The sequence below is a fragment of the Meleagris gallopavo genome, chromosome 22, assembly GCF_905368555.1.
Source record: "Meleagris gallopavo chromosome 22, MGAL_WU_HG_1.1, whole genome shotgun sequence".
Taxonomy (NCBI): Eukaryota; Metazoa; Chordata; class Aves; order Galliformes; family Phasianidae; genus Meleagris; species Meleagris gallopavo.
The window spans coordinates 13,282,985-13,294,750 of record NC_139425.1 but is presented as its reverse complement, the minus strand read 5'-3'; the positions used below and the strand labels follow the sequence as shown (position 1 = coordinate 13,294,750).

Genomic DNA, 11,766 nt, shown 5'->3' with positions numbered 1-11,766 from the left:
CTCAGCAGTTCCATAATCCCCTGAGCCGTTCCTTGTAATGCTCTCCATCCTGGCTCCCTCCACAAGCATGCCAGAGCAGCAGAGCCCCTTTGCGGGATGCTCACTCCATAAATGACAGCCCACAAGCCCGTGTTCACCCACCCTGTTTGCTGACTGTTAGTGGCACCAGTGTTCAAAGGAACTCCAGGACAAACTGCATCTCATTTGTTGGATTTGTTGGTTTGGGTATTTTCAGGGACAACGACAAATGCAGTAAAGCAATGCCATGCCCAAAAAGAAAACCTAGAATCATGAAAAACAAAAAGAAGCTATGGGACTCTTGGCTCCTTTGTAACACCGAACATGAAGAGCTAGGAGAGGTTTTGTTTGTATCATACGTACACACAAGATTTATGCTTGCAATTAAGTTTCAGTGTAAATTAGACTAGCCTGCACGTCTGTTTAATTGCAGGTGCAAAACAACTCCTTAAAACATTTTTTTTCCCCTCTTGGGTCTGTGAGGAGGTCACATCTGAGCTGCACGTACTTTGCAGAGGCCAGTTGTGCCTTGCAAAAGCAACAGGCTCAAACTCTGAAGTGTTCAGGCAGTAAATGGTGTCTTCTACATTTTAATTAACACGGTAATTCAACAAAAGGTCCTTTTCTGTTGTTTCTGTATATAATTCTCTCAGTTTTGCACATCAAGAGAGAATAAACCAAATCCAAATATTGATACACGCTGAAACTACAGATACAAGTGAAAAGGTATCTCTTGTGCTTGAGATTTTCCAATTTCTAAGCCCGGTGTTATGTGACAACTTTAGCATGAGCAATCTTTATCTCTGTGCCAGTTAATTGAGAGAGCTCAGATTACCTCCAGGAGCCAATCGCTCCGGGTGGGGGTTGCTGTAATTTAGGACACCAGGAATTTTGACTCCAAGAACAATTCTTTTCAAACTTTTCTTTTCATCTCCGAGATTAGCTTTTAAATTTTCAGAGAGGAACAAACCAGAAGCAGAGCTGGGCAGTCACCTTGGATGCACTAAAGGCCAACGGAAGAGAGGGAGACATTGCAATGTCCTTTATTTTCTGAGCTTGCACCATTCCTGATTGTGCATGACATGACAACGATATATTGATTTTTCAGGAGTTTCTTCTTACATTTACAAAAGAAAAAGAAATTACTGATTGGAAAGAAAAACCTCTTTGTTCTGTTTTGTAAAGGAAATGTTTGGTTTGGTTGTTTTTTTTTTGTTGTTTTTTTTTCGCTTTTTTTCTGTGTTTGGAAGAAATAGAAATGCATTAAAAGAAGAAGAAGAGAAAGAAGATGATGTCACAGGGGTCAATACAGAGAATTAGGTGAAGGAACATTCTGTGTGCTTTTTAGATCATTTTTCATATACTAAGTTTCCTCCAAGGTTTCTCTGGTTGCAGTATGATTTCGGAGGTTTGCTGGTAGGCTTTAGGATGCTGAAACCCTGTTTGTATTTTTCTTTTGAGAAAAATAAAAGATGAGAAAACTTGGGCTTTCGGGGGCCACGTGAGGCAGCCCTGAGAAATGCAGTTATTTATCAGCCCTGCAGCTGTGTCAACGAGGTGTAACACTGTTGCCCGAGGGCTGAAAGAGTTGATCACGCATCATTAATTTGCAGGGCGTTCCCTCAACATCCTACAATCGCAGAACATCCCAAGTGGGAGCCCAACCCCCGGCCCCACGCAGAACCACCCCAAAGCCCAACCCAACGGTCCGGCAGTGTCCCAGCACTCTTTGAGCTCTGCTATGGCTGAACCCACCGCTCTCTGGGGTGCAGCCTCCCCCCCCGCAGCCCCTCCCCGGTACCACCCCCCCGGGCCCTGTTGCCCCACGAGGAGCTGCAGCCGTTGCTGGGCCTCCCTTCAGTCTCTGCTCCGGGCTGAACAAACTCAGGGAGCTCAGCTGCTCATCACGCACCCCGTGTGCCAGATCCCCATCTTTGGGCCTCCGTCAGAGCTGTCTGACCAGCAAGCAGGCTGGCACCCTCACTTCCCATTCTACCTCGGGCAATCAGTGTTTGCAGTGCTTTATGAACACAGATGACAAAGATGCAATCAGGAGAAGCGGTGTTTTCTCTCAGGGTGAAGTTACTGCGTAAAGATGGGAGAAGGCTTTAGTTTGGGTGTTTTAAGACTTTGGATGGGTTTCCATGTTCACGGAACCAGCTTTAGCTTAAGGACATTTAGCATCAGCACTGAGCAGCATCACAGCTACGCGCTCCCACCTTTCTCCTGTGCTTTTCATGCTGTAGTCACTGCAGCCAAGAGGTTGCTAATTCAGCTGGATCATTTCCTCAGACCACAGCCACAAAGAAATAGTCTGGGGGTGCAGGGGATGGGCATGGGGCTGGAGCAGGCGTGGGTGGCTCTGGGGGCACCCAGCCATTACCTGCCTGAGCTGCCCTTCTTGTGCCAAACCCTCACCAGCACAGCTTACCAGGACAGCATCTCCGACTCAGAGCACTTTCGAGCTTGAAGAAAGCAGTGCTTTTTGTTTGCTTTCTTCTCTTTTGTCACCACTGTAAATTCACATCTAGGAAAGGGGAAATTAGCCTGCAATTATGTACTTATTAGGCATTCTGAAGCTCAGTTAATACATTCTATAACCCTTTGAGATATGGGGGAGGTCTGCTGGATGCACGGCATAGACAAACACGGGCAGTTTCTCCCTCCAGCTTTGTTTCTCTGTGTTTCCAATTCGATAGATAGAGCTGTGTGTAAAGGCGACTGAACTCGGATCAGTCGGGCTGTAACTGCAGCTACCCGTGTTTGGCTGGGAGTCCGCCTGGCTGTGCGTTATTTCAGCCCTGCCTGTATGAATGGAGTTGCTTCAGCACGAGGAATTTTGCAGCAGTAGCCCGGGGCAGCCATACACAAACAAGCAGCCTCTCAGGGAGGAATACTCTGAATGAGTAACCCAGGATACAGTTTCCTGGGCTAGGGTTGGTTTACCTCAAGTCGCGGAATTCTATAACAGGGACATCACTTTTTTGTTTGCTTTAAGATACCCTACTCCATCTTTTTCTAATGAGGTACTGGGGGTGTTCCCCAGGGCTAAGCAGCTTTTCACATATTTTGGTATCTACAGGGATTTATCAGGAACAGTTATGCTAAAATAAGGCATTATATTGCTAAAGGCTTGCAAGGAGCTTGAAATTTCAGGAAACAAAGAGCGGATTGACAGTGTCTGAAGCCCACATGCATTCCACAGTTTGCTCGTCCCGGGGGTGTTGCAGGCTGTCCCCTAATTTTTGTACAGCTCTGCACTGAATTTGTGCCAATGAAGACAAGAACGTGTTTAGTTCACCTGATGCTCAGCCTAGGAAAAGCATGCTACTGATAATACAAAACAGGAAGGACAAAAATCACCCATAAATTCACCTGTGTAGCCTAAGGAATGGGCTCTCCAGCTTTTCCTTTGGGATGCTCCTTCACAGCCAGAGGACATCTCACTGTCCTACCCCTTGGGTGGGTGCAGATGGGCTCCGGCCCAGCACTGACAGCCCAGCAGCTGCTCTCCCACCTCATTCCCTATCAACATTCATTCAAGAAGCACTGATTTTATTTATTCAGGCTTTACATGGAATTATGTGTTCTCTGCAAAACGCTATGGAAATTCCACCTGTGCATTTGTGAGAAAAGAGGGAAAAAGCTCTAATTCAGTAGTGCCTGTTTGAGGATGCATGTCTGCAAACTTCCCCAGTTCTGGGGACGTACCAATACATGGCCAGCTGATGGCACTTCTGGAAATGAATGCCTGCTTTCAGAGCACTCGCTGTTGTATCGAGCAGTTTCTTGATACAAACTGTTGAGTTTCAGGTTACCAACTCCCACGATATTTGATGTTTCATTTAGGAGTGAAGTTCTTTGATAAACAAATGGTTGTATGAGAAGCTTTTCTTCCATGGACCTGTAAAGTAATCTTAAAAGACGTGATAACAAAGAACATCTTGAAAATGTGGGGTCTCCATGGGATTCACCCCAAGGTCGCAATCCCCAGAAAGTAAACAGAACATTTCCAGAATATATATATATATATATATATATATGGATGAATGGATGGATGGATGGATGGATGGATGGATAGATAGACAGACAGACAGATAGACAGATAGATAGAAAAATCTCAGGGGGTTTATTCTAGAGCTTTTTGGGATATCTAAGCTAATACCATCTTTTTTTTTTTCCTTTTCCCCCCCCCAAATACCTGTGAGGCAGAATCCTCTGTTTATTTCTCTGTTTATTTCACTCATATGTGAAATTCATTCATTCTAACCCAGTGCACGTTCAGTTCCCCAGATACCATCAATGATATGTGAATAAAAAGGGATGCAAGTAATCAGATTTTGGCCCAATGGCTTCAGTGTCTTTCTGGTTTTAGTCTGATGATCACAGTGGGTAAATAGATGGCAGCGATACAACTTGGCACAGGTATTAAAAATAAGGAAAAGAAATCTCAAGGGAGATGGATGGCAGGAAGTGAAGTAATGGATGAATGAAGAGAAAGAAGTGTTCTGAGCGGCATGTCATCTGATAGATTGGCTGCAAGTGACAAGGTAGGAAGATGTGTCAGCATGACCACATGAACAGGTCCAAGGTGGGCCACCAGCCATAAGGCAGGTTTGCCAAATTGTCTTGGGTTCGTTATATTTATGAGTTTTAAAAGCGTGTAAACTACTTGTTTTTTGTTGTTGTTGTTGTTTGCTTTCTTTCCCAAAGAGAATAACCATAAATAATGCAGGACAGGGCTGAGTGCAGCAGTGCAGCAAGCTGTGCTCGTCTGCGTTCTGATGAGATCTGGGTGGGTGGGATTGGGTCTGTGTAGAATGAGACTTTGGGGCTGCATCATAGCATCAAGGAAGAAAACTTCTACGTAAGTAGCCCGTTATTGCTGCCCTTGTAGGTCTCGTGTTCTCTTGTCTTCTGTTGGCAGAATCCCTTTGCAGGGCATTTGCACAGAACCTCCTCCTGACGCGTCTGAGCACCAATGCTTGATGGGGTGCTCAGGGCAGGCAGTGAGAAGGAGCCTGCATTAAGCTGATGTGAGATAACCAGCCACCACATTAGGTTTCATCTTGACCTGAAAACCAGAGTATAGATGAGACCCCAAAGCCTGAGGTTAAACAACCCTTGCAGATACGCTATTAGCAATTACAGTTAAACAAAGATAGTTCTGTCATCCAGTCTGCGCCTGAAACTTTTAAAACCTTGTCTCCGTGGCCGTGAGTCCCTCAGCTCCATAAATCACTCCACAGAAAAAGCATTTCCTATGAATTTGCTGTCTAACATAATAAAATATCTCTCGAATGTCACGTCCCCTTTTTATGTGTCTCTCTTCAAAATTTAAATGATTTTATTTCCTGCTGGAGTCGGGCTATTGTTTAATCTTTAAAAGCTTCTTGCCTGATTTTCAGAAGTGCTGAGCACTCACAAATGGAGTCAATGGGTTCAGTAAATGCTCAAAATCCTTTTCAGACCAAGGTGTGTTTGTATGTTTGGCCAGTTCAATGATGCTGTTGATTTGAGCCCGTCTGATGTTGCAGATTTCCCAATTTGTGGGCAGTGGAGAATCAGACCGAGGGAATGTGTGCTGCATGAAGGGATGGGGCTCTGCTCTGAACAAGTGCTTTAAGAATTAAACCAAAAAATGCATCCAAAATTTCATTGCTGGCTGTCCAACTAACAACTCACCTTCAGCAGCCCTAAGTAGTATTTGATCTTCTGAAGAATGATTACTGCTTGCAAACATGTGAGCAAGAACAAAACAAGATCGGCCGAGGATCCATATGTTACGATTATTGGCTCTTGCTGCGGTGATGTGGGTGGGCTGGAGGCTGAATTTTTCAGGAAAAGATGCACAGGGAGAGAGGGCAGGAGCACGGTGGGACCGCGCAGCGCTGCTCTGTATCTGAACTTCCTCCATGGAAGTAAAATATTTTGCTTATAAAGAATTTTCATAAACATGTCTTAGGATGTGTATTAGAGGTACGTCTTAGGATGTGCATTAGGAGTAAGCTAAACAAGATGATATAAACACAGGGATGGCCTGTAATAGGAGGATGGATGGCCTGCCCCGCTCCCCCTGCTGCCCCCTCCTCCTGGGAGGCCCCCCCGCACACAGCTCCCATTGCCCACAGGGGCACTCCCACCTGGGGATGCCGCACCCAGAAGCGCAGAGCTCATGGGAGAAGCTCTTTTTTGGACGCCCTAAAGCTGCTACTACACCTCAGTCGTCTTCAGCCAAAGCTACGAAGGGCAGATCTACCTCAGGGGTGCATCCATGCCAAAGATTCACAGCCGGTGCAAAGAACAAATCAAAGGAGCAAGGAGATTTTTTAATGGACTTGCTGCTATGTTTAAGCATTAAAAAAATAAAATATATATATATATAAAAATCAGCATCCTGCCTGATTTTTAAAGGTGTTTAAGTGTTGGCAGTTGAAGATAAAGGGCTTCATTCAGCCAGGGCAGGTGTCTCCTTCTCACTGAAATTCAGAAATTCCTCAGAAGCATTTTCCCTTTCCTTTTATCTCCCAGTCCTGATGCCCATTAAACCCTGACTTAGGCAAACCTCAGCTAGAGAAATCAGGTGGCCAGCATTTAAACTCTGGTAAATGCTAAACACAGAGCAAATGCCTACATTGGAGACTTTCCCACTAAATCCTGTGTTAGAACTGCCACCATATCCCACCTATGGAAAGGTACCGGTGTGGTCTGAATGATGGCTGAACTGAAATGCTTTCATTCAGAGAGAGGGCAGCAACTGAATGAAAATCTGCAAGGATTTTTGGAGCCAGGGTGGACAGTGTAAGTTATCATCAAGTTTACTGTATATAGCACTAATTACACGTCTGTGGTACTCATCAGACTAAAATGCTTCCTGTAGGATGTAAAACAAAATATGGTAAAGATTAAATTAAGCATGCATTTTATAGATGAAACTATGTTTCTAATATTTTGTAACTAACAATAACTTCAAATAGCGACTGTAAAAATAGAGCGTTTAGGAACCTTAAGAGACTAAAATGAGTAACACATGGACCATAATCATCTCGGAGGCCTGGGCTGCAGTTAGCATCACCTTCAGAAGTACAATACTTGACTGCTGAATGAGGCGAGCAAAAAAAGCCAGCCCAGTGTAAGCTCAGTAATGCTGGCCAGGAAAGAGCTTCTTACCTCTGAAACCAGGGCTGGCTTTAAGCTAAGCTGACAAGAAGCCAACACGGTCTGTGCTCGCGAGGCCTGACAGTGCCTGGCATTGCTGTTATTGGCAGAAGTGAGAGGAGCAAGCAACGGTGCACAGCCCAGCAGTGCCCCAGGAGCACTACGAGCTGGGTCCCTTCTCCTGCCTTCACCCCCCAACCCGCACTGCAGCTCGGCGTGGCACAGCCGACACAAACGTTGATGTCATCTCCTGCTCACACTCTGAGCAACATGTGAGTAACGCATTACGGAAGGGGGCTTGTAAGCGAAACAGCAGCAGTTTGCTTTCTCGGCAGAGTAATTAATTTTGATTATTATTTTTTGAAACGGCGGCTCCGCGCTGCTCCCTGCCCATGGACAGGAGCTAAATCATTCCTGTGAGAACGCCGACGGATGGCAACAGCAGCTGGGGAAACCTTCCCACCCACAGCACTGTTGTGCCGTCCCAGCGCAGCCAGCAGAGCCAATTTCCACCTGGTAGCAAACAAACAGCATCTGCACGGAGATACGGGACGTGGAGGCTCTCTAGCACAAGGGCTTTTTTGACCCATTCCCTTGTTTGTTCTGTGGCCCCAGCCTGATTCATCCCCCTTTTTGTCTTTCTGCTCCATCTGATAGGCTGCATCACTAACAACTTGGTGCTATTCAGTTTTATTTGCTCTTAAAATGAACAAGGCATTCTTAGGATGTGTTATGTGATACTACTGCTTTGTTACTTCCCCCGGATAATAAACAGTCTGGAAATTAATGATTTATAAAGGGTTGGTGCCTGTGTGACAGAAGCTAGAAGTGGTGACTCTGATCCCGCATGTGCCTGTAACTCCAAATACTTTAATGAGGCGCTGCTGATGGACATTTTTTCAGAACCCTGCCCAATGCACTTCTTTACACGTGAAGAAGTCAAATGAGCAATTAGCATCAATGCAGTGGCTACTGATGAAGGAACCTCATGGAAGTCGTTGCTCTATTTTCTTTGCAATGAAATACGCACGCAGCTGAATTATATTAGAGAGGCACAATTCTGCACGGTAAACTCCAGTCAAGCCTTGTTTGTTGTACAAATAAGCTTGGGCTCTGCGGGATTTAGGAAGGGGGAGGGGTGCGCCATGCCGGCCCTGCAAAGCACTGCTGGGCAGCCCCTCTGCCGTGGCCTGGCAGCACGGTGGGCTCCCAGAACTCTGCAGCTCACTGCACAGGGACTGGTGGGGCAGCAGTGGCTGCCAGCAGCACGGAAACCCCTCCACCTTTTTTTTCCCACAGTCCTTTCAGTGCTGATCCACCGACCTGTGATCCATTTCTGGATCTGTCACCAGTCCCTTCTGTCGTGGGAGCATGGTCACACCTGCCACTTACACCTTCAGCTCTTATCAAGTTATATCAAACACAGTCAGGAATACACTGCATGACACAAAGGGTTTGATCTTGCAATAAAACTTAATCGTCTACTAATGTGAAGCAGCACTGGGCTGAAGAGGCGAGTTTATTCATGTCTGCACACATCCTCCCTTGCAGTTGCCCTGGACTTGATTTAGCCCTCATGGACTGGCACAAGCCTTCCCCCAGCCACACACAGACATACCCTATGTGCTGGAAATACACTCGAGCGCATCCTTAGCAAATACAAAGGAGTATAAAACTAAGTGATGCAGCAACAATTCTGAAGGCTGCTACTAAAAATCCATCTGCTAGGAATGGCTGCTACAGCTGAAGTGAAAAAAATTCCTTTTATAAGCTGTGCACCTGCACAAATGTCATTAAAGTCCAAGCAGAAATACTAAAAGCAGTTCTCATGCAAGATCCCCAATACTTCCATGAGACACGTATATGTCCCGGCCGAGCACGTGGGGAATAACACCCTCACACAATGGGCTTTTGTTAATGAGCTCAGGAGAGGCTGCAGTATAACTTACCACACAATGGTGCAGTATAAGAGATGTGCAAATTCGCAAACACCTCCACAGTGTTTTGTGGTTTTGAAGCAGCACGGTAAGATCACATAACCTGAACTGCAGATGTAGGAACAGACCGGGCACCTCCAGCACCCCCAGCTCCATTACTGAGACTCTGGGTCAATGTCTTTAAAATACTTCCAGCGTCATGGATCAGCGGCCACGTGAGAAGGAATAACGTGCTGGTATTGTGTGTGGGGCTTTGCTCAGACGCGCCTGCGAGCACTGTATGAGGCCTGGTGTCTTTCTCAAATTTTCTGAGGTCGGCACACGAATGGGGGTCCCTCTCTCTCGTTGCTGTTTTCTGCAGAGAACAGAAGGGAGGCTGGGTAGCAAGTTTGGGAACTGAAGGCAAGAAAAGTGCAGTGAAAATTGTAAGAGGTTGCTGTATTTTTCTGAAAGATTAATATCAGCTCTGCAAGAAAAAGGCATGTCTACAGGCTGCTAATTTACTACCCGTAAAGCTTGGTTTAATAAACTTGTGGTAAATATTTTCTGCTTTTAAGGCCCTTTAATGCTTTAGAGACTCCCATTTGCTTAGGGTCCCTAGGGATGCTGGTGCCAATGAGACATGTTTCATTAATTATGTTGCACAAATAAGCCAAATATTGCACAAACACATGTAGCAACATCGTGAGGAATGCAGCAAGGACTCCTAACTCCACGATGAGCAGGGCTGCCCAGCTGGGTATTCCTCTGAAGGACAGCTAGAGCCTGAAGCACATGCCTGGGACGTGTCCACACCCCAAGACTGTGTTGTTACTGTTTGGGCCAGCACAAAACTGCCAATAGTTTTCCCTCTGGAAATCCCAAATGTGCCTCTCCCAGCACATGATGCTATTAAAATAGGAATAGAGAGGGAAAAAAGAGTGTTGCAGAGGCATTGCGTATTCCTTACATACAATTTGGTTGGGGACTACCAAGTATCATGAGATACCAGAGGATGCTGAAGTCTGAGGTTGCGTTCCCACATCTGTCTTGTCGTGGCTCCACCTGGGTGCAGCAGCACCCTGCTGTGAGGAGCCTGGAGGTGGGCAGTCCTGGGTCGTGCTCACAGCCATGGCTCCTGGTGCTGGAGAAGGAAAATATCGGCGGTGTGAGTGGCTACACTGCAGGAACACAAAAATAGCAGGGAAAGAGAATAACCAGGGACATTTCACAGCCATTAGAAAAAGGTCACTGAAGGCACAAAATGATCACACCTCTCAGAACGAAAGTTGGTAGAGTTTTACAAAGGTGATTATTCCAGAGGAGCACACTGAGATAGAAATTCTTGTTTTGATTTTCACCTTACCTTTTCCCTTGCATAACACATACATACCCCAGCAAAAAGGAGATCTCCTCTGAGCAAGTGAAAACTCCCATTAAACAGGCAGTTGATAAAAGCTGGAGATAAACTCTCAGCCAATCTTTCTCTAAACCGACTATTCCAATGCGTTTTTAAGGTAACCAAGAGGCAAAATTAACAAAAACTCTGTGGTGACTGGGAAATGGGAAGATATTGTTTGACTGGCTGGTCACAGGAGCAATTGCAAAAGCACGCTGCAGTACTTACAGCTGAGGGAGACCTTAAGAGCACACGCTGATGGTGTGCCGTACGTCAGGGCACGTGCTGCTTTATATTACTTGGTGCAGCTTTGGGAAGGAACTGTACTTGGCTTCTATATGAATTTTAAATGAATTGTTAACACATTTTATGAATCTGGTTAAGGGGTGCTGATGCAGGAGAAAGCACATGTCGGTTCTGCAAGATGGAGTAAATAAATCATGACTTTCACAAGATAAAACTTTATTGAGCAGCAATAAACAACAGAAGTACTTCTAACAGCATTTAAAGCCATGTAAAAGAAAGCACAAAGGGTTGACTGCCCCAGATACGTGTTCTTGTAACAGCTCACACAGAACTGATGGAGAGGAGGTGCACTGCTGGAGCAGGGAGGGACAGTGCTGTCTAGGACTGCACACTGGCTGCTGTGCTGCAGTTCTCATGGTCTTCGGTCCCTGATTCCTCTCAGCATCTGCACTTGTTGCTCATATCACCTACAACACCGTGGTGCCTTTCCCTAGACATAATTCTCTTGCTCTGTCTTTCCCCACCATAAACTCCTCTGCTCTTTTGTCCCAAGGACAGTTTTGGAGCAAAGAACACGCTGTCTGTGCCTGGTGCACGCTCCCACTAAGTGTCCCAGAACCTGTGGAACCACCAGATGGGCCCCGGCCTCCAATGGCTCCTCATGTGAGCACACTCCTGAGGCTCCTGCCTTCCTAGGAACACAGAAGCTATAGGATCAGTCGTGAAACAAAAGTGCCCACCGAGGTACCCAGTCCCACCTTTTCTCATGTCGGCTCCCTCCTCTGTGCTGCACACCATCCCGTGTGCTCCTCCAGCTGTCCCTGCAAATTTGTCTCCTCCATGTGCTCAGGATACCCAGGAAGGTTGGTCCTGCCCTAGGTGGAGTCTTTGGTTTGATTTCACTCCAAAACTGCATTCCGATTTGTTATTTCTTTGCATTTCATAGACACTGGGATGATCATATTGATCAAAACTGAGAAATGAAAAACAATACAAAGTTTTCTTATATAAAGACATAGGCAACAACAC

The 11,766-nt window shown here is 45.9% G+C and overlaps 1 long non-coding RNA gene across 1 annotated transcript in view; it reads right to left on the bottom strand.

Annotated features, from left to right (window-relative positions):
• Positions 1-8,666: 8,666 nt before the first annotated feature.
• The window catches only part of LOC104914068 (uncharacterized), a 30,666-nt gene continuing 27,566 nt past the window's right edge, over positions 8,667-11,766 (bottom strand). Inside the window, exons 2-4 of the long non-coding RNA XR_795807.4 lie at positions 11,496-11,710; positions 10,102-10,236; positions 8,667-9,468 (exon numbers count right to left, since the gene is read on the bottom strand). This is a non-coding gene — a long non-coding RNA (uncharacterized LOC104914068). The remainder of the gene's footprint in view (positions 9,469-10,101; positions 10,237-11,495; positions 11,711-11,766) is intronic.